General features: G+C 40.4%; 1 protein-coding gene across 1 annotated transcript in view; it reads left to right on the top strand.

Moving 5' to 3' along the window:
* The window catches only part of rtkna (rhotekin a), a 63,636-nt gene that overhangs the window by 1,084 nt on the left and 42,552 nt on the right, over positions 1–20,000 (top strand). The window lies entirely within an intron of this gene.

The following is a 20,000-nucleotide window of genomic DNA, read 5'->3' as shown; positions in this document are numbered from 1 at the left end:
GCACAGTGCATTGTTGTGTTAACTGCGTCTGCAGCTGTGCCCCAGTGTGATGTAAAGTTTACAGAGAGTTCTGTTGGAAGGATTTCTCAGTGTGATGCGGTCGGCCTGACGCTGGTGTGGTCTCTCTCTCTCTCTCTCTCTCTCTCTCTCTCTCTCTCTCTCTCTCTCTCTCTCTCTCTCTCTCTCTCTCTTTCATTACACACAGCAGAAGTTGTCTCTGTGTCTGACAGTAAATAGAAAACAGTGCTGCACGTCCCTTTGTTTGTCTCCGTGTCCATCAGGGTTCACACACAGTCCACATCTGCACACATGCATGTACACACTTCCTATAGAAGTGTGTACATGCGTTTGTGTTTGTGTGTGTGTGTGTGTGTGTGGGCTGATTAGTCTAACAATCACACAGAAAATAATGATTCATGCAACATTAAAAAAAAAGGTCTTACCACCTTTTGTTTCTTGGCAAATTTCCAGTAGAGTCTCGCTGACAGAGGAAGTGTGCTTTCTTACACACTTCCTTTCATCAATCCACCCTAACCCTGTACAGGACCTTGTGTTAAAAAGGTTGCTACTGTATATAAAAAAAATTTTTTTTGTTTATGATGTAATAACTTACCTGTGAGTTTTTGGGTCCTGAAAGTTAAGAAGTTGACACACTTTTTTATTTTGGTTGAAAACCGCTGGGGGCGGAGTTTTAGGCTGCGTCCACACTGCACAGTTTTTTGGTTAAAAATGCTTCTATTGTTCTCTGGATGCGCCTGCCGTCCACACTACCTCGTATCAAAAAAAAAAAGTCATATCATGAATAAAGTACTCGATCAATCGATTGCTCAATGAATCATCGACTGTTTATCTGATTTTTTTTCTTAAATGTGGATGTTTTCTGGTTTCTTTGCTCTATTTTTGACAAAGAAATCATGAAAACTGAGTCATTTTGGTTCTGTGGACAAAAACGAGATGTTTCGAGAACGTCGTCATTTCCAAGTTTGACGGAGACATTTTTCATCATTTTCTGACGTTTTATGGCCCAAACAAACTCATTTTATCTCTTTGTTTTTGAGCCTTGACAATGTGCCGACTCAGTTTTTGTTCAAAAATGCTATTTTTTTTACGCCTGCCATCCACCACATCCTGAAAATGGCGGTTCGTAAACACAGAGTCGGTTGAGATGTTGACGCCGTTACCTGTATTTGCTCCTCGTCTCGTGACTCATTTGTCGTCTGTTGTGAAATCAAAGCTCCTGTTCTCACACTTTCACTTTCACCTCAGTCTCAGTCGCAAATCCTCGCTCTTACTTTTCCACTGTTATTGTTGTTATTATTATTAGCATGGCTGTAAAATTTCGATTTTTCTTACACATGATGCAAAATTCACAATATTCTCTCGCTTAATAGATTTCAAATAATTTAAAAATAAACAGAAGTAGAAGAATTAAATTGCAACTTCTGCACTTAAATTGCAACTTCTGCACTCACGAATTGTCAACATTTTATTGTTCCTACTTTTGAAACTGTGCAAATGACTGCAGAGAAGTTCACCTGCCTGTTTATACCTGCATGTGCACGTCCAGTGAACCTGCCTAACATTCTTTTATATCTTTTTTTTTTTTTTGAAGATGTTTGTCTGAAAATCCAATCCAGAATCTAAAAATGGCCGACGCGTCTTGTCTCATACTTCAGGCGAATTGGAGACACGTGTGGCAAGAATTCTGGAAGGGGAAAAAAATGCTGATATATTTCATTTTCTGGCCTCGGGATCTGAGCAGATCTGAGCAGATACCGACGACTGTGTCTGTCTGTGCTGCAGCTGCTTTGAGCAGATTTATTTTCTTTTCCCCCCTTTATCACCGCGTCGCTTGAAAGCGTCGCTCAAATGGCCGTATGTGACACGACGTGCTGCTTCGTCGCCTGTGCCGAGTGCCACAGAAGAACGGCTTTTTTTACGCGAAAGAACGCGTGCGCTGCCAACTTCCGTAGCTCGACGTCACGGCTAATTGTGTCTCGTTTTAAGTGTCGTTAAAACTACAGAGCGGCGTTGTAAAAAAAGTGAGTCTTTTATAGCCGCGCGGCCTGGCTTATCACGAGGCCCTTTTTTCTCTCCGCTAACGAGTCGATCGGGTGCTAATGAGATTACGACTCTGCGACGCGGGGGAACTTTTATGATGGAACAAAACGGCTCAGCTGATGTGCGCCCCCGCTGCATCACGGTTGGTATGCGGATGAGGCGACATTTAGACGTATTTCTGGTCTCGGTTTGTAACTGAGTTAGCGCGGACTTCAGGGAGGTCACACGGGTCGGGGTCATTATTACGCCGCATCAACAACAAGTGAGACAACCAAAGTCGTGGCTCGTCCTCGACTCGTGGGTGTTTTTTGCTGGTAAACAGTTTCACTTGTTTGCTCACATGCTCCCTCCCTTCCCTCCTTGCCTCCCTCCTTGCCTCCTCCCCCCCCCATGTCTCCTCTGCCTGCCTGGGTGGGTTTACGAGACAGGGATTCTTTGTATGTGGCTGAGCTGCACAGCCCACAGTCTCGCTGTAATTTCAGCCGTATAGAGCTGCTTATGGATGCTGTTTTTTCATCGTCACAACTTACAGTTGTTGCTCTGTGAACGTCCCTTTTGTTGTTGTTGTTGTTCTTCTTCTCATTATTATTATTATTCTGCGGCAGCAACAGAAGGCGGGTTTACATCAGCAGGCGTAGATGCAAATGAGTCGAGTGGAAAACTGTTTCAGCGACAAAAAAGAACATGCTTTTAGAAAAATAACATCAATCACATGTTCCACCTGCTTTTGCATTCATATTTCTCTGCTGGATGAAAGTAGAAATTGGGAAGAGACATATATATATATGTATATGTGTATATGTATATATATTTGTATATATATGCATATGTATATATATTTATATATGTGTGTATATGTATATATATTTGTATATATATGCATATGTATATATATTTATATATGTGTGTATATTTATATATTTGTATATATATATATATATATATATATATATATGTATGCATATATATGTATGCATATATATATATATATATATGTATGCATATATATGTATGCATATATATATATATATATATGTATGCATATATATGTATGCATATATATATATATATATGTATGCATATATATATATGTATGCATATATATATATGCATATGTATGCATATATATATATGCATATGTATGCATATATATATATATGTATATATATATGTATATATATATATATGTATGCATATATATATATGCATATGTATGCATATATATATATATATGTATATATATATGTATATATATATGTATGCATATATATATATGCATATGTATGCATATATATATTTATATGTATATATATATGTATATATATATATATGTATGCATATATATATATGCATATGTATGCATATATATATATATGTATATATATATATATGTATGCATATATATATATGCATATGTATATATATTTATATGTGTATGTGTATATAAAAGTATCTCGGAATGACTTGAAATTTACCATGATAATAGTCGGTATCGCCCTGAACAAGGATCAGTTGAAAATATTTGCATATCTCTTAAGGAATAATTTTAATGAATTTTTGAAAATCAGGAAATTATCCATTTGCTTTGATACACTTTGACAGTGAGCTGACTTTCTTCTCAAAAATCTTTCTTGTGTTTGTCTCAAAATGAAAGGTGTGTCCTGAAAAGCCATAAAAGATCATGCATGTCCTGGCGGTCCCAGCATTCCTCCAGCTCTTCCAACTGCTGTGTCAGGGAAAGAGAGAGAGAATGAAGTTCAGTGTGTGATTCTCAAGTTCAGTAGGAAGTAACATTTGTGCCATTCAGGTTTTAACAAGTCGGTTATAGAAGGAATGACCGCATTCCTGTCTCCACTACAGTGTTTTTTTTTTTTTTTCTTCTTCCCTCCTCTCTTATGAGGCCCATAACAACATCAGAAGTGTAGAAAAAACAGGATACACTGGAGAAATGGCCGATGGGAAACAGGAAATGGTCACATGTAATTGCTGTTTCCCAGCGGGAGAGACAACACCGTGTCACTGAACCCACTGCCATTAATGGACACACACACACCATTTCCTGTCACCACACACACCCAGATACACACTGTTGTTTTTCTTCTTATTAACTTGATGTTTGACGGCCTCTTCTTCTTCTTCTTCTTCTCTATTGATGTAGATATAGTTGCCGTAGATGGACACTTTCTCCCAGGGGCTAAATTTAGCCTCTGGATCGGCCTTGACTGCATCGATCGTGACTTTGCCGGTTCGTCTACATCTGTGACGAAGGCCTTTCTGAGGTCTTTGTTGTTGTTGTTGTTGTTGTTGTTGTTGTTGTTGTTTTTCCTCCCGAGTTATAAAAGCAGGATTTGTATTGGGCAATTCCACTCCGTTAATCAGCCATTGTTTGCAGAAACACAATGCGTTCTTTCATGTCATGATCTCACTGGTAGCCCCGCAGCTCGGTGATATTTGGCTGCCGCGGCGTCGGCTAACCCCCCTGATAATCCCAGTGATATCATCTGAGGGGGAGATTAAAACGATTTTATTTTAACATGTGGTGGTGGTGGCTGCTGCTCGTCCCTAACCCCGACCGCGGCTGGAGTTTCTCGCTGCCTCACCCAGGACTCGTGTTTGACCTCTCACACGCTCCCAAACCCTAAACTTAGCTGCGGACCATGCCTCGGATAGTTCTGCAGGATTCTCGACCCCCCCCCCCCCCCCTCAGGCAGGGGAGCCTCAAATATCCATTGGTATTTCATGCAACCTCTCTCCAGCTGATCTCACAACACTGTCCACTCCCGTCTCCTGTAAATAAAATAGTTATCCGTCTGAGTTCCAGCTCCACTCCCTTTACCTAGACCTCACATATCTCGTGCTCCGTAAAAAAGGTAGGAGGTCCTGGAAGGGCCAAAGGCCAAATGGAACGGCAGTTAATCCCCGGCTGCTGTGGGACAGTTTGACCAGTATCGTCTTCAGCGCTCTGGCTGTGACTGGACTGATGGATCCTCTGTACCCTCATGATTAATTTGTTATGAGACCAAAGGTTAATCCTTTTTTGTACAAGAATAGTATAAGAGTGCATTTAAAATGGATTAGTCCCCATGGCTCACCTGCTCTATACTTACAGTTCCCCTTCAGTTTCATTCATTTTCCACATTCTTGATAATATCGCCCATTTTTTTTTATTTCCTGGAACACGTGAGATATCGCAGTCGTTTTTTTCAATATTTAAGATTAGGTGCATTATGTAATAAATCTAAAGCAACTGGCCATAAAATCCTCCTAATATGTCACAGAGACTCAGGAATAATGTTCATATAACAAACTGAACTCACCAACAACAACAGTACAGACAAAATATTTGAAAAAAAAAAAATATTTTGCAGACTGCAAATCATGTTTATGTTTTGAAATCATGTTTTGGCATGTGGCGCCACCTACCGCCGTCTACCAATCATTGCAGTCAGTGGAGTCTCAGCTGCAGAGCAACCACGGGTTGCCAGTTACGTCAGAAAAACGAAACCTAAAAGACCTCGGTATTTTGAATTTGAATGCAGTAACCGTTTTTTGCCACACCAGCACTGCTACCGATCTATGTTTCGTATTTGTGATTTAGCTTATTTTCTTGTTTTTCTTTTGTATTATTGTCCTTAAATACGTATTTTATTTGGCTTTTATGTGTGTCTTTTAGCCCTCATTAGTCCTCTTATTGTATTGTAAGTACTGCACTTTGGTCCAGCCTGTGGTTTAAAGTGTGCTTCATAAATAAAATTGGATTGGCTAGGATCTATCGCAGGTCGTGTTTATAAAACTAGCTAGAACTAGCTGAAATGCTACATAATCCTTTTTGGGTTTACGTGAAGTGTGTTTAATTGTTCTCTCTGTGGGCAACTTTCAAAGTTTGTATTTGAGACACAATACTTGGCAAATACTCCATATTACAAAAAAAAAACTAACCTAAAACTTAGCATTTACAAAATATAAAAAAAACGAGCTAAAAGCTAATTAAAAGTCATTTTAAAAACAAGAAGTTTTTAAATTAAAACTAAAACTATTATAACCTTGGCAGGTACTAAAAACGGTACCGTGGAAAAGCAAAATAAACGAGCCAAGTCGTGCTGAAACCGTGTCGTGGAAAAGCACCACCATTCCACCGTGTATTCCTTATAAATCCCAATGATGCCTATCAGCAAAATCAATACATCGCTCCATGAAGAAGCAGTTTTTTGTGTGTGTATATATATATATATATATATACTGCATGTTAGCTCAGCTGTGATCCGTAGCCTCAGTTTCCTCAGTAACATCAGCACTAAAGCAAACACAGCTCGACACTTTTCTGACTCTGCGTCGCGTTTGAGCCCAAGCGTTGCATTCCTGCGCAGCTTCAACTGTGGAGCTCGAACCTCTCCTCCGACGATGTGCGAGCAAACACAGTGATAAGCTGCTATAATGGAGCAGTGAGTGCTTCCATGTAATTGGCAGAGATTAGGGCTCGTATGAATGGGCTTTTCTTTCATTTGCACTGAATTAAGGTGGAAGTGGTGCCGACACTTGAGCAACGGCCTAAATGAATATATTCAGCTTTATTGACTTGTGAGTGTGATGTACTTGGGGTTTATACTCTGTTTGCCGAGTGTGTGTACTTTGTGTTTGCCAGTGTGTGTGTGTGTGTGTGTTTGCCATCTGCACCTTAAATATACAGTGAGTACGCTCCAGTTTTCCTGCGCTCTGTGCCAAAAATCTAGCATGGTGAGTAAAGAAGAGGGGGGAAAAATGGGGGCTTTGTGTCACCGTCACGCACATATACAGCTGATTCATATCTTAAAACGGTGCATGTGATTCACCGATTTTGTTGTTTAACAACGTCTTATGTGTCCTGTGATATGCTATTCCATCAGCGAACGGTATCAATCATTACTCTTGCTATTAATAACATGAAGGTAAAGCCTGAAATCCTTCCACAGGCAGCTTTGGAACACAGCGCCCTCTGCTGTACCACTCTGAAATGACTGCAGATGGTCTGATGCACATCTAGGCTGTATATTTTGAACTTGAAGTTTAAACAGGTAAAAAGTGACAACCCTAGTCGTTCACTATGTAGTGTAGTCTTTTTTTTGTTTTCTTTGGGGCTAAAATCAACTATCAACGCTAGCTTTTCGGCGGTGTTGCTACGCTTCGTCCGTCCCCTCCGAGGCGCAAGAATGACGGACAAAATGGACGCAAAGTACGGACGAAAGGCGGCGTCTTTCTCCGTCTTTTGCGTAGAGTGTAAATGGGTAAAAAAAGTGTACCTCACGATTAGCGATTGGTCACGTTCCAGGGAGTGCCTGACGACAATCCGGAAAAAGACGCGTATTTACGTATTACGCTAAACTGGTTATTTGTAGCGCTGCTCTTTTCGTTCCATAAACAGACCGCTCCAGTTCGATTGCAGGCGTGCTAAAGGAGCTAACGAAGCTAACTGGTCAACGGTGCATGGACTCCGGTGCCAAGGCACGAAAAAATTTAGTTATTTTAGAGACTTATTTTAACAATCGGGAGACACATAAACATGATGTCACATGCGTCTTTTCCGGTCGACCGTCATGGGAACGCGACACGTGTTAATGCCGTTAGCGCCATTAGCATGCCCAGCACTACTCGCAATATTTAGCCCACATGTATTGAGACTCTGCAGATATGGAATGCGGCGAAGTCCAGAGGGCCCCGAACCCTCAGCCGTCTCATCCACGTCTTCCTGTCTCGCCGCCAGACTCAAATCTGCTATAACCACAGTCATGTGGCTCCTTTTGTGTCACCTCTGCACCCCAACACCTCACCCACCCACCCACCCCGGAGTGCTGTATAAACTCCCCCCCCCCCCTCCGTCGGCCTCACACCGACCATCGCCCATGCAGCGGATAGGAGGAGCGCCGCAGGTCTGAATAGGCGCTCTGTGTGAGCAGGAACCAGTTAGATGCGGCAGCCTGAGCCAGTTTCCTTTGAAAAACAGCAGGCGTGAGCCAGGAGAAAACACCGAGCCCAACATCGGCACGATTCCCCCCCCTGCTCCTTCACAGACTGCCCTACCTCTTCCCTGCTCACTCTGTACCTGTGCCAAAAAACTGCCTGATGATTTCACTCTGCTGTCTCTCTGGCCTTTTATTTCCACACACATCCATCTCCCCCCGTTAGCATCACCTTACTCTCTCCTCCTCCTTCCTCCTCCACACTTTCTGCTTTGGTTTCAACTTTGCTGCTGCTGCTGCTGCTGCTGCTGCAAAGGAAACCTGAGCCAATATAAGCTGTTGGAGTGATTTAACTGCAGGCGTTATTCAAATCAGCCCAGATTGCATGTTAAAGCGACGTTAAATTTACCGTGTCAACAGCTCACGGATCGCTGTTTTTCGAGTGGCGGGGGATATTAAAACGTTGCGTTCCTCTGTCTTGAAGATGCAGCTGGTGGCGCAGGCTGTTTTTAATCAGATGTCTGTTTTTCCTTCTTAGAATGTGTGTGTGTGTGTGTGTGTGTGTGTGTGTGTGTGTGTGTGTGTGTGTGTGTGTGTGTGTGTGTGTGTGAGTGCGTGAAACCACGCTTGGTGATGTGTTTAATTGAGCTTGTAGATGTTGCTTTTGTTTTTCAGGTCCATATGGATGCAATTGAAGCTCGTATCTGTTGTGCTGTGATCTGTTCGTCAGCCTGTGAGACGCACACGCGCTCTCGCCGCCTGCTCTGTTTTTTTGCGCGATTATGTGCGAGTTTACGGTGACTTGATTGATTTTTTTTTCCGACGAGGCCGATTTACAGCACTGCAACGATTAGCCGAGCGATTCGAGTGACTCGGTTACCAAAAATTCCTCGAGTAACTCTGCCGTCGAGTATTCGTTTAATTCCTATCTCGCGCGGCCTGTTCAGCGCAGGGATCCCTGTTCCGTACGGACCATTTTCGCAGACGCACACACACCGGACCCGGGAAAGTGTGGGACCATTTCACGCTTAAACAAGAAGCTAACAAGTTGCAGTGTAACCCCTGCAAACTACAACCGATGTTCCACAACAGCATGTCCTCAATGATTCAGCATCTGCTAACGCTTCTGGCACACGCTAACTTAAACATTGATGTTAGCTGATTTAATGTAGCTTACTAGGGCTGCAGCTAACGAATGTTTTTGTAATCGAGTATTCTACTGATTAATCGAGTCAAGCGCGCTTTGCGTCCTCGATAAATTGAAAAAAACTGAAAGAAATCCCATTTGTAATCATTTTAATGACCAGATTGCAGTTCTACAGTTTAGCGTTAAGTAATATAAGCGTTAATATAATGTAATTTAAGCGTTAATATAATAACGCTTTTTATAATTTACTGGGTAATTACCCAGTATTTTGGCCATTGTTCTTACCTTCTAATTACAGGTTAATACCAAGTAGCACATTTCTGTTACCATATATTTACTGGGTAAATAGCTAGTAATTGGGGGCTGTAGCTACCTGCTTATTACCAGCTTATAACCCAATAATACACTAAAATTCACCATATAGAAACCAGGTAAATACCCAGTATTTTTGTTTACACTTATTGGTCTGTATCCAGTAATGTCCAATAAACATTTAACAAGCTTCGTAGCTCCTGGATTAAAACTATCAACTGTAATTCATTGCGGGGCCGCCAGAAATGATTCTGCGGGCCGCCATTGGCCCCCGGGCCGCACTTTGAGAACCAATGCTCTGACAGCATCAATATCTTCACCAGCACCTCTGTCACCCCAACAATCACGTCTAAGGGAGCAGAATGACTTTGCTGCTTAAATACACAATGAGCACAAGTGTTAAAAGTGTCTGATTGAATCATTACACGGCGCTGGATCCTTCATGGCTGTTGAGTGTGTGTGTGTGTGTTCTTGTACTTGCAACATACTGAGGACCAGTGAGGGTTTTTAACCAACAAAATGAGGTCATTTTTACGGAGTGAGGACATTTTGGCCAGTCCTCACTTTGTTTTCATTGAAATCACTTCCTTAGGTTGCTATAACATGCTATACTCAATTTGTCCAAAACAAAAAATCAAATTTTGGACGACATGGTATAGTATGACGTTTTTGTCAAATTTTGGACCAATTTTTTTTTTTCAAATTTTGGACCTTTTTTTTTTTTCAAATTTTGGACCAAATTTTTTTTTTCAAATTTTGGACGACATAGTATAGTATGAAGTTTTTGTCAAATTTTGGACCAAATTTTTTTTTCAAATTTTGGACCAAATTTTCTTTTTCAAATTTTGGACCACATTTTTTTTTTCAAATTTTGGACCAAATTTTTTTTTTCAAATTTTGGACCACATTTTTTTTTTCAAATTTTGGACCAAATTTTTTTTTTTAAATTTTGGACCAAATTTTTTTTTTTCAAATTTTGGAGGACATAGTATAGTATGACGTTTTTGTAAAATTTTGGACCAAAAATTTTGGGTCAAAATTTTTTTTTCAAAATTTTGGACGACATATGAAGTTTTTGTCAAATTTTGGACCAAAAATAACAAAACAAAAAAAAACATTGAAAAAGTTTTCCAGCCCTTTTTGCTCTGGGGCTCCACCTGCAGACATGTTATGGTACTGCAACCAGTAGTTCTTTGTAGATGTCATTCATGAAGTAGATATTTGTAATTGTGTTGATTTATAAAGTGGAAATGCTAGTCCTCATTATGCAGCAAGTACAAGAATGTGTGTGTGTGTGTGTGTGTGTGTGTGTGTGTGTGTGTGTGTGTGTGTGTGTGTGTGTTTGGCAGGTGCGACGTCTCTGTCAGCTTTCCTGCTCTGCTTTCATCAAGGACAAAAGAGAGGATCCCTTCCCTCTTTTTTCCTCCATGATCTAATGTTGTTGTAATGGTCTCTGTCGCCGTGTCTCGTTTCCCCAGCATCTGTTATGGAGTCGGTGACGTGACTTAAAAGTGTGTTTGGCCTCAGGACTCCGAGGCTACGTCCACATTTCTCTACTACAGGCGTAAAATTCTGCTCCCTATAATCTGCTGCTGAAAATGCAGGCTCCATATGAACAAAACAAGTATGCTTATTCACCTAAACCAGGCCGTAGACGTGCCCTTAGTTACTGGATTAGTTGTGTTTCCAGAGGTGTTTATGTTATTGAGGGTTCCTTGAATGCAACTTGTAGCTGCTCATCTAAGCTCAACATGCTGTAGATTTTACCAGAGTCGTTGAATGCATCTTGTTATCTTCTTGTTAAAGGTGCATTATGTAATAAATCTAAAACAGCAACTGGCCATAAAATCCTCCTAATATGTCACAGAGACTCAGGAATAATGTTCATATAACAAACTGAACTCACCAACAACAACAGTACAGACAAAATATTTGCATTAAAAAAAAATATTTTGCAGACTGCAAATCATGTTTATGTTTTGAAATCATGTTTTGGCATGTGGCGCCACCTACCGCCGTCTACCAATCATTGCAGTCAGTAGAGTCTCAGCTGCCGAGCAACCACGGGTTGCCAGTTACGTCAGAAAAACGAATCCTAAAAGTCCTCGGTATTTTGAATTTGAATGTAGTAACCGTTTTTGGCCACATTCTTACATATGGGCGCCTTTAACTCAACATGCTGTGAACCCTGCATTACTGAAAACTAACTCCCATGAGCTGAAGTTATGAATGAATGGATGAAAGTTCAAATATTGTCCGTCTCTGCTCCTTCACGTTGACCGTCGTTGTGTCTTGTGTTAGTTTGACTTTCCGGAACGACTTCAGAGGAGAAAATCAGCTTCTGCTCACACCAACAAAAGTCATGTGATGTATATTTTCAAGCGTGTAATTACGGACTCACATGGAGACAGACTGGACGGAGGTTGTTTATACCTGAAAATGTTGTTTTGTGTGTTGATGTTGCCGCCTGAAAGTAACAAACTGAACAGATGGCGTCGACGAGCATCTGTTGACGTCTTTATTATCACCGCCCACACACCAACACAAAGAGGCCAGGGTGACTTTTCTGTGGCTGCTGTAGGTGGATGACGCCTGTAGCCCCCCCCCCCCCCCCCCCCAAAAAAAAAGATTGATGGTTGTGCTGTTAAGGAATATCCGAATGACAAAGTGTCACGGGGGGAATTCCAAGGTTTGGAGTTGCGGGTCAGCAGGAGCCGGGGCTTAAGTTCTGAGGTAGATCTGAGGTCTGCTGCTCCTGAAAGGGGCCTCTTGTTGTGGTAGGAGGTGTTGAGAGACATGGATGAGCTGTTCCACCCAAACCCCCAAAACAACACTCACCCCCCCACCTCCCCCTGAAAAAAACAGCCTCTCTGTTTCACCGTGATGAGATCAGTGGAACAAATGCTGGAGCTGGATTACGTCACGTTTGGGGGTTTGGGGGTCAAAGGCTGAGGGTTAGATGTTTGTGTGGTCGAGGGAAGGAGTTAATGTGCGTTGTGCTCGTATTAGTAGTGGGACTAAAAGTTATTTGATATGATCAATACACATTATTACTAGTTGATGAGGCCACTGACCTATGTTAAGAACCCATATGCACTTTCAGTAAAAAAAATTAAATCTGTGTCTAAATTTTGAATTTTACAAATTTCAATGTTTACCAAAAAGGTTTTACATGAAATTTTAATTAAAGGCGCCATATGTAAGAATGTGGCCAAAAACGGTTACTACACACGTCTTTTAGCTTTCGTTTTCTGACGTAACTGGCAACCCGTGGTTTGCCCGGCAGCTGAGACTCTACTGACTGCAATGATAGGGAGACGGCGGTAGGTGGCGCCACATGCCAAAACATGATTTGCAGTCTGCAAAATATTTTTTTTTTGTAATGCAAATATTTTGTCTGTACTGTTGTTGTTGGTGAGTTCAGTTTGTTATATGAACATTATTCCTGAGTCTCTGTGACATATTAGGAGGATTTTAGGGCCAGTTGCTTTAGATTTATTACATAATGCACCTTTAAATATAAAATAGATACAATTATGTTTAAACTGTAAACTCTAATTCTGGATTTTGTCATTTATAGTGATCTTTGGTCTGGTTTCATTACATTTCAAGAGATTCATGTTTATCACGTCAGTTTTTGCAAGTTGATTTTTTGAAAATGAAATGAATTGTTTCATTCTAAAATGATTGTTATTGCAGTAACACCATGGATTGCGATAATATTTTTGTGTCGGGATAAATCTTTTACGCTTCAGCTCGCAGACTGTTCTTTATGACTTCTCTTTGACCTCTGTCGCTCTGATTCATCTCCGCCATTAGTGAAGCCGTTAAAGAGAAGCTCGGAGAGTGTAGTTACAGAGGATATAGTGTCCGTTTGTCGGCGTATGCGATCCTAATCTCGGGAGATGAAAAGGTTAATCCGCCTCAGCTCCAGTGGAGACGACTGAAGAACTCAGGCTCAGATTTCGATTGGGTTTTTTCAGTGAGAGACTGTTATTACTAGCTTGGACTGTAGTTGACCCCAATTAACCCTCTGAAACACTGCGTTCATTTGCTCTGAATGTCACTGAAACGACTTAGCTAAGTCAGTATTAAAAACATAGCTCACGTCCTTCACTCTAGCTAGCTCGGTTGTATCTCAACTTCACAAACTATACCGGACAACTGTCCTTTTCCTGTCTATGCTAAGTGTGTCTGCCTTCCTTACACTAGGTGGCGGTATTCCTCTCTCAAAGTGTTTTACTGGTTAGCTATTACGTCACAGGCTTTAGCTTTAGTGCCATTCTACACCTAAGTATATTTCATTCTCGAAACTAACGGAGCATTCAAACGATGTCGCTAGCTGTTTACTAGCTTGTACTAGCTTCCTTTATTGTTTTCGGGTCAAAGCCTGGGAGCAGGAAGTGTGAGCCAGTTATAGTTACACAACTCACAAGCACGCTATTGGGTGTTAGCAGTCTTGTATAAAGTACCTTAAAGGGGAAACTTTAGTAAAAGTACATGTTTACTTAAGTTTTAGTTTAAGTAAATGTATTAAAAAAGTGAGGAATTAGCATTTAGCCATGGTAGCTCAGTGGTAGGGCAAGTTGTCTTTCAACTGGAAGTCCTTTACTTTACTTTACCATTACTAGATCTTCTTCTTCTGCTGATTTTATTTTGGTAGTAACAAGTAATAAAGATAGTTAAAGCAAATGTAATGTAAAGTAAATACATTTTTAGTGCCGTCAAACGTTACGCGTCAACGGCGTTTAACGGCGTGAACGTTAACGCGTGACACGGTTCCATGACGACTGACGAGAAAAAGACGCGCGTGACGCCATGTTTGCGTGACTCCCGATTGTTAAAATTAGTCTCTAAAGTAGCGCTAAACTTTAAAAAACATTTGTAGCGCTGCTCTTTTTCGTTTAGTAAACAGACTGCTCCAGTCCCACTGTAGGCGCGCTAACCGGCGCTAAAGGGAGCTAATGCAGCTAACGGAGCTAACTGGTAAAAACGGTGCCTGGACTCCGGTGTCGCTCGTGACGTCATTTGCGTCTTTTTTCCGGTCAGTCGTCACGGAAACGGGCGTTAGACTGACTTTTAGAAGTTGAATTAGTACAATTTCAGTTCGTCTAACGTGTGTTTTTGTGTATTTTAAAAAGTCTGTTTTTTGTCAAACTAACTTATTGTAAAGTTCTGGAAACACACACACACACACACACACACTGTGTCATTGTTATGTAACTACACGTGTGCGTTTATTTGGAGTGGGTATAAAAACACAGCTCATAGTTGGAGGCCTCAGCTGTCTCCGCTGTGACACTTGCGTATATATAACTTTGAATATGATCACTGTTGATTTTTGGAACACGTGGTTTTTAGTGCAGGGGGAGCTACTGCGCTCACAGTTTGTGTAAAAAATCTCCATTTACGACGCACCTCGCGCTGGGAAGAGAGAACAAGTCTCTGCACGAGTCCTGTGCTTTGTGCTGAAGACGAGAACGTGACGGGAACATAACAACAGCGTGGAACAACACGGGTTCTTTAGTCCTTAGAGTGGAATGATCAGTGTCAGTAGGTGCTGTGTTACCCTGCCCTCTAATGGCCAGCAGAGGGCTGAGGACACCAGGGAACACGTTTATATACACAGTACATGGACATTCTTGGAGCGGTAACCTGAATAAGTTAAATAATAATAATAGTTTTATTGATAAAACCTTATTCGTACATGATGGTAGAGACGTTAAAAACACACACAGAGAGACAGATATTTAAAGAAATCAATACAAAGATAAAAATCCTAAGATTTAAGACTGAAAAGACTGAAATCTTATGGTAAAATAAAGTAAGAAATTGTCTTTAAATATAGGAGTATGATAATCACACCGTCCTATTTAGCCATCCTGTTTAGTTTAAAATAATTATTTAAACTCCATCTACTGTGTTGATCTTGTCCGTTTTATTTTTTATCATTAACTTTTTAATTTGTCTGCTTTATTTCATGTTAACCTTTGTGAGTTTGATTTATCTTCTTATTTAAGATGTAAAGTAATAAATAAAAGTGTGATTTACCAATTTCAAATAATGAGTTGATAACTGAGGGTTATTATTTGAGGATTTAAGAAAAAAAGCTGCAGTAAACAATATAACAAACACGAGTATCGACCGATACAGATATTAGTCGGATTCTAGTCATTTTTATTATTATTATTATTAGTAGTAGTAGTAGTAGTAGTAGTAGTAGTACAAATATGTCATAAAATAGATCCGGATGGTACGACCTCAGATATCTCAGAATCTGTTGTAGCTCATACTTGACAAATAACAGTTTATTTCCCAAATTGATTAAAAAAATTCAACCCCAAAAAAACTGTTTTAAACTTAAGAATAAAAAATATTGACGAAACTCCAACTTTTCAAATTCAAATATAACTCACAAAAATCCAAAAAAAAACATATAAACTGAAGAAGTTTAATTGCAAACAATTTCAAAAAAACGCTATAATTGACCTATTTTAGTGACTTTAAAAGCCGTTGATCTGATCCCAGTAACAGTGTGATCTCATATAATAACTGCACTCGTCCAAACATCTGTCTTAAATAACAAGAAGAAGAAGAAGTAAAGTGTCCGTGTCTTGTTGCATGTTTGCCTTTTATTCCCCCTGAACCTTGTAATAAAGTAAGTGAAGCTCATCCGTGTGCTTCAGCGCCTCCTTTGGGCCAATTTATGTCAAAGCGCCCTGAGGCTTTTTTCTTTTTTCTTCTTCTCTTCTTTTAAACACAGAGAAAACACAGATCTGTCTTTTCAATAACAGCAGAGTCGATACAGACTGAGGTTTATTTACGCTGCAGTTACTGCTCCGGGGGACATTTTTATTGATTATGATTTTTATTGGTCTCTGTGCATTTAATAAACGAAAGAGTGGAGAGGAGTGGGAAGGAAAGACAGAGCGGTACAACAAGTTTATTTGTAAAGCACTGTTCATACACAGGGGACTCAAATACAGAAAAAAAACAAGAAATTACATTAAAATCAACATTAAAAGTGTGATTTACCAATTTCATAGACGAAGAATGAGTTGATAACTGACATGATTATTTGATAATTTAAGTCAAAAAGCTGCAGTAAACAATAATGTTTGATTTAAATCAGAGACGGCACGATACCAACACCGATATCACAAACGCGAGTATCGACCGATACCGATATTAGTCCGATACTCGTCATTTTAGACCATTAATGAACTTATGAAGCTGTGAGCGACACATTTGTGTCGAGTCATTTCAAAGACAGAATTCTACAATTCTCCCCCAAAAAGAAGAAATAAAGAGTTTAAACATGACTCGGCTAAAATGCTAAATTGCTGATTTTTTTATTTACATTTCATGTGCATAGTGAAGCATGCACTATATGTATATATATATATGTAAATGTGTATATATTAATTTATTTATTTAGGATTTTTGGATTGTATCAGGTTCTACATTTTCATCTGTCAGGATATTCGATCCAGTGATTTTGACCGATACTGACCGATACCAACCAATACTGACCGATACTGACCGATACTGACCGATACCAAGTCCCGCTGCTTGACTTTGTTTGTGTTTTGCATCATGGGAAACGCGCAGTTTATAAACCTGTTTCCTGATGATCTTAGAGCAGTTCTGGATGCTTCATAGGGAACTGAATAAGTCCAGGATGTATTTGGTTAAAGGTGCCATATGTAAGAATGTGGCCAAAAACGGTTACTACATTCAAATTCAAAAATACAGAGGTCTTTTAGGTTTCGTTTTCCTGTCGTAACTGGCAACCCGTGGTTGCTCGGCAGCTGAGACTCTACTGACTGCAATGATTGGTAGACGGCTGTAGGTGGCGCCACATGCCAAAACATGATTTCAAAACATAAACATGATTTGCAGTCTGCAAAATATTTTTTTTAATGCAAATATTTTGTCTGTACTGTTGTTGTTGGTGAGTTCAGTTTGTTATATGAACATTATTCCTGAGTCTCTGTGACATATTAGGAGGATTTCATGGCTTTAGATTTATTACATAATGCACCTTTAAATGAGACCAGTGTCTTAAACTTGGAACTATTTTTGATCATCGATGAATCTTTTCGTCAGTAATTAATCCGAGTTTCCTGTTTTTTTTTCCGAATATTTTGTTGTTTCTTAGCTCCGTGTCGCAAAGAAATGATGAATGAAGTGATTATTTTCTTAATAAAAAATTTGTTACCGCTGTTTGGTTTTCGAGGAGCCGAGTCTTTTGAACGTCTCTTCTTGAAGATCCGGCTTCCCCTTCGTAGAGCCATAAATATCCCCGATTTGTCAGCAGAGGACTGTTATAAAAACGTGGACGTGGACGGATTCTTGGACCGTCTGTCCTGTGACCTCCGCTCGCTGTCGAAGTGTAGATTTGTCTCTGACGGCGTTTTCTGTGACGTCTTCGTCTTCTTCTTCTTCTTCCTGGCACAGCTACAGCTACAGCTACTCTCTGTGATGAAACCTTAATCTGATTAACGCTATATTTACAGCTCTAAGTCTCTGGGTTATCAGGGCGGCTCATCTTGTTTTTGTCGCGGCATGAGTCGACTCGCACCGGGGTTTTTTTACGCTTTTTGTCTAATTGTGGGTTAGGGTCCTGTTCTCCTTGTTTCAGTTTTCTCCAGGCTGCTTTCATAGATGTATTACTGCAGCACTTTGTTGCTGCTATAGACGTTCATGAACGCTGCCTACAGACGGATTCTCTCCTCCTCCTCCTCCTCCGTCCTGATCCTCCCACTCGTCATCTGCTTCATCTCTCACTCAGAATTGCTGCGGTTTGTGTCCACTTGTTATTCCTGAGGATTCTAGCAGTTAAATACATGATAAAAGAGCCCAAATTGTTGGTATATTTGCAAAAAGACACTCCCGTTATTCATCCCCTGAGTTTTATTCCCACACCTTATTCCGGCCCCGGACTCATCTCCGTGTTTTACGTCCGTCCCCCACAAATCAGCCGTGGACAAGGAGACGCTCGCTCCACTGAACACAGCAGCAACTTCACCGTCTGCACATTTTAGAAGAAGGTAATAAAGCAACGAGCAGAGGTTTGATTTTTACACGAGGAAACGACGAGCAGTTTTAATAGAATTACACTTGCACATAACTGCAGGAGAATAATGACGACAAAGTCTCTCAGTGGGTTTACCCATCAATCCATGACTGACTTAATTGTCGACTAATTTAACGTCAACAACTATGTTGTCTGATTATTTCCCGGTTTATTTAACACGGAAAACGTTAAAACACCATTGTTGTGAGGTTTTAAAAACAAAAATCGTAATTAGTATTAGTAATTAGTCGCATCGCTAAACTGATTCTGCTGCTCAAAAAACAACAACTCGGAAGTTTGACGGGATAAATTTGCCTTAGCCCCGCCCACTTTTGAAGGAAGAAATCTAGATATCTTTTACATAGATTAGAATAATGTTAGGGGAGCGTTCTGAGAACCTTTAAAGAACGTTCTCTAAAGGTTGTATAAAGGGAACGTTCTGGGAACCAAGGGAGAACGTTCTTTAAAGGTTGTATAAAAGTTACGAGAGGGGAACGTTCTGGGAACCTTTAGAGAACGGTCTCTAAAGGTTATATAAAAGTTTTGTTTCGGAGAACGTTCTCTAAAGGTTGTATCAAAGGAATGTTAGGGTAACGTTCTGAGAACCTTTAAAGAACGCTCTCTAAAGGTTGTATAAAGGGAACGTTCTGGGAACCTTTAGAGAACGGTCTCTAAAGGTTATATAAAAGTTATGTTCCGAGAACGTTCTGGGAACCAAAGGAGAACGTTCTCTAAAGGTTGTATAAAAGTTATGAGAGAGGAACGTTCTGGGAACATCTAGAGAACAATCTCTAAAGGTTGTAGGAAGGTTGTATGAAAGTATCCTTCGGGGAAACATTCTGGGAACCAAAAGAGAGCGTTCCGTAAAGGTTGTAGAAAAGTAACGTTAGGAAAAACTTTCCATATGAACCACAGGAGAACCTAGGGGAACGTTCTTGCAACCAAAGGGTAACGTTCTGGGAACCAAACAGTGCTCTTAAGGTCTCTGCATTGACCACCATTCATTTAAAAAGCCCTAAATAAAACCTTAATTATCCCTGATCTTAAACCTTAACCTTAACCATAGAGATGAGGTTCTGGTCTCATTAGGACCAGGTTCTGGTCTCCATGAGGACTCACTGGTCCTGACAAGGTTAGTGTTTATGACAGAAGACACACACACACACACACACACACACACACACACACACACACACACACACGCCTCCACAGAAGTGGCTCGTGGTTGGTCCATCAGTCGGTCAGCTTTTATCCTCTATCTCGCGCACACACAAGCGCGCGTGCAGGACAGTGATTATGATGATGACAGTGACACACACACACACACACACACACACGACCGCTGTCATCTCACTGAGTGATTCCGTGTTTTTCTTCTTCGTGGATTTATTTAAAACAACTTAAAGAATCACAGTCGAGTGTTTTCTGTCTCCCGTGGATTTTTCCTCTGGTTTCTTCATTTTCTCTT

The sequence above is a fragment of the Microchirus variegatus genome (assembly GCF_963457635.1).
Source record: "Microchirus variegatus genome assembly, chromosome: 18".
NCBI lineage: Eukaryota > Metazoa > Chordata > Actinopteri > Pleuronectiformes > Soleidae > Microchirus > Microchirus variegatus.
This window is presented reverse-complemented; position numbering and strand designations above follow the sequence as displayed.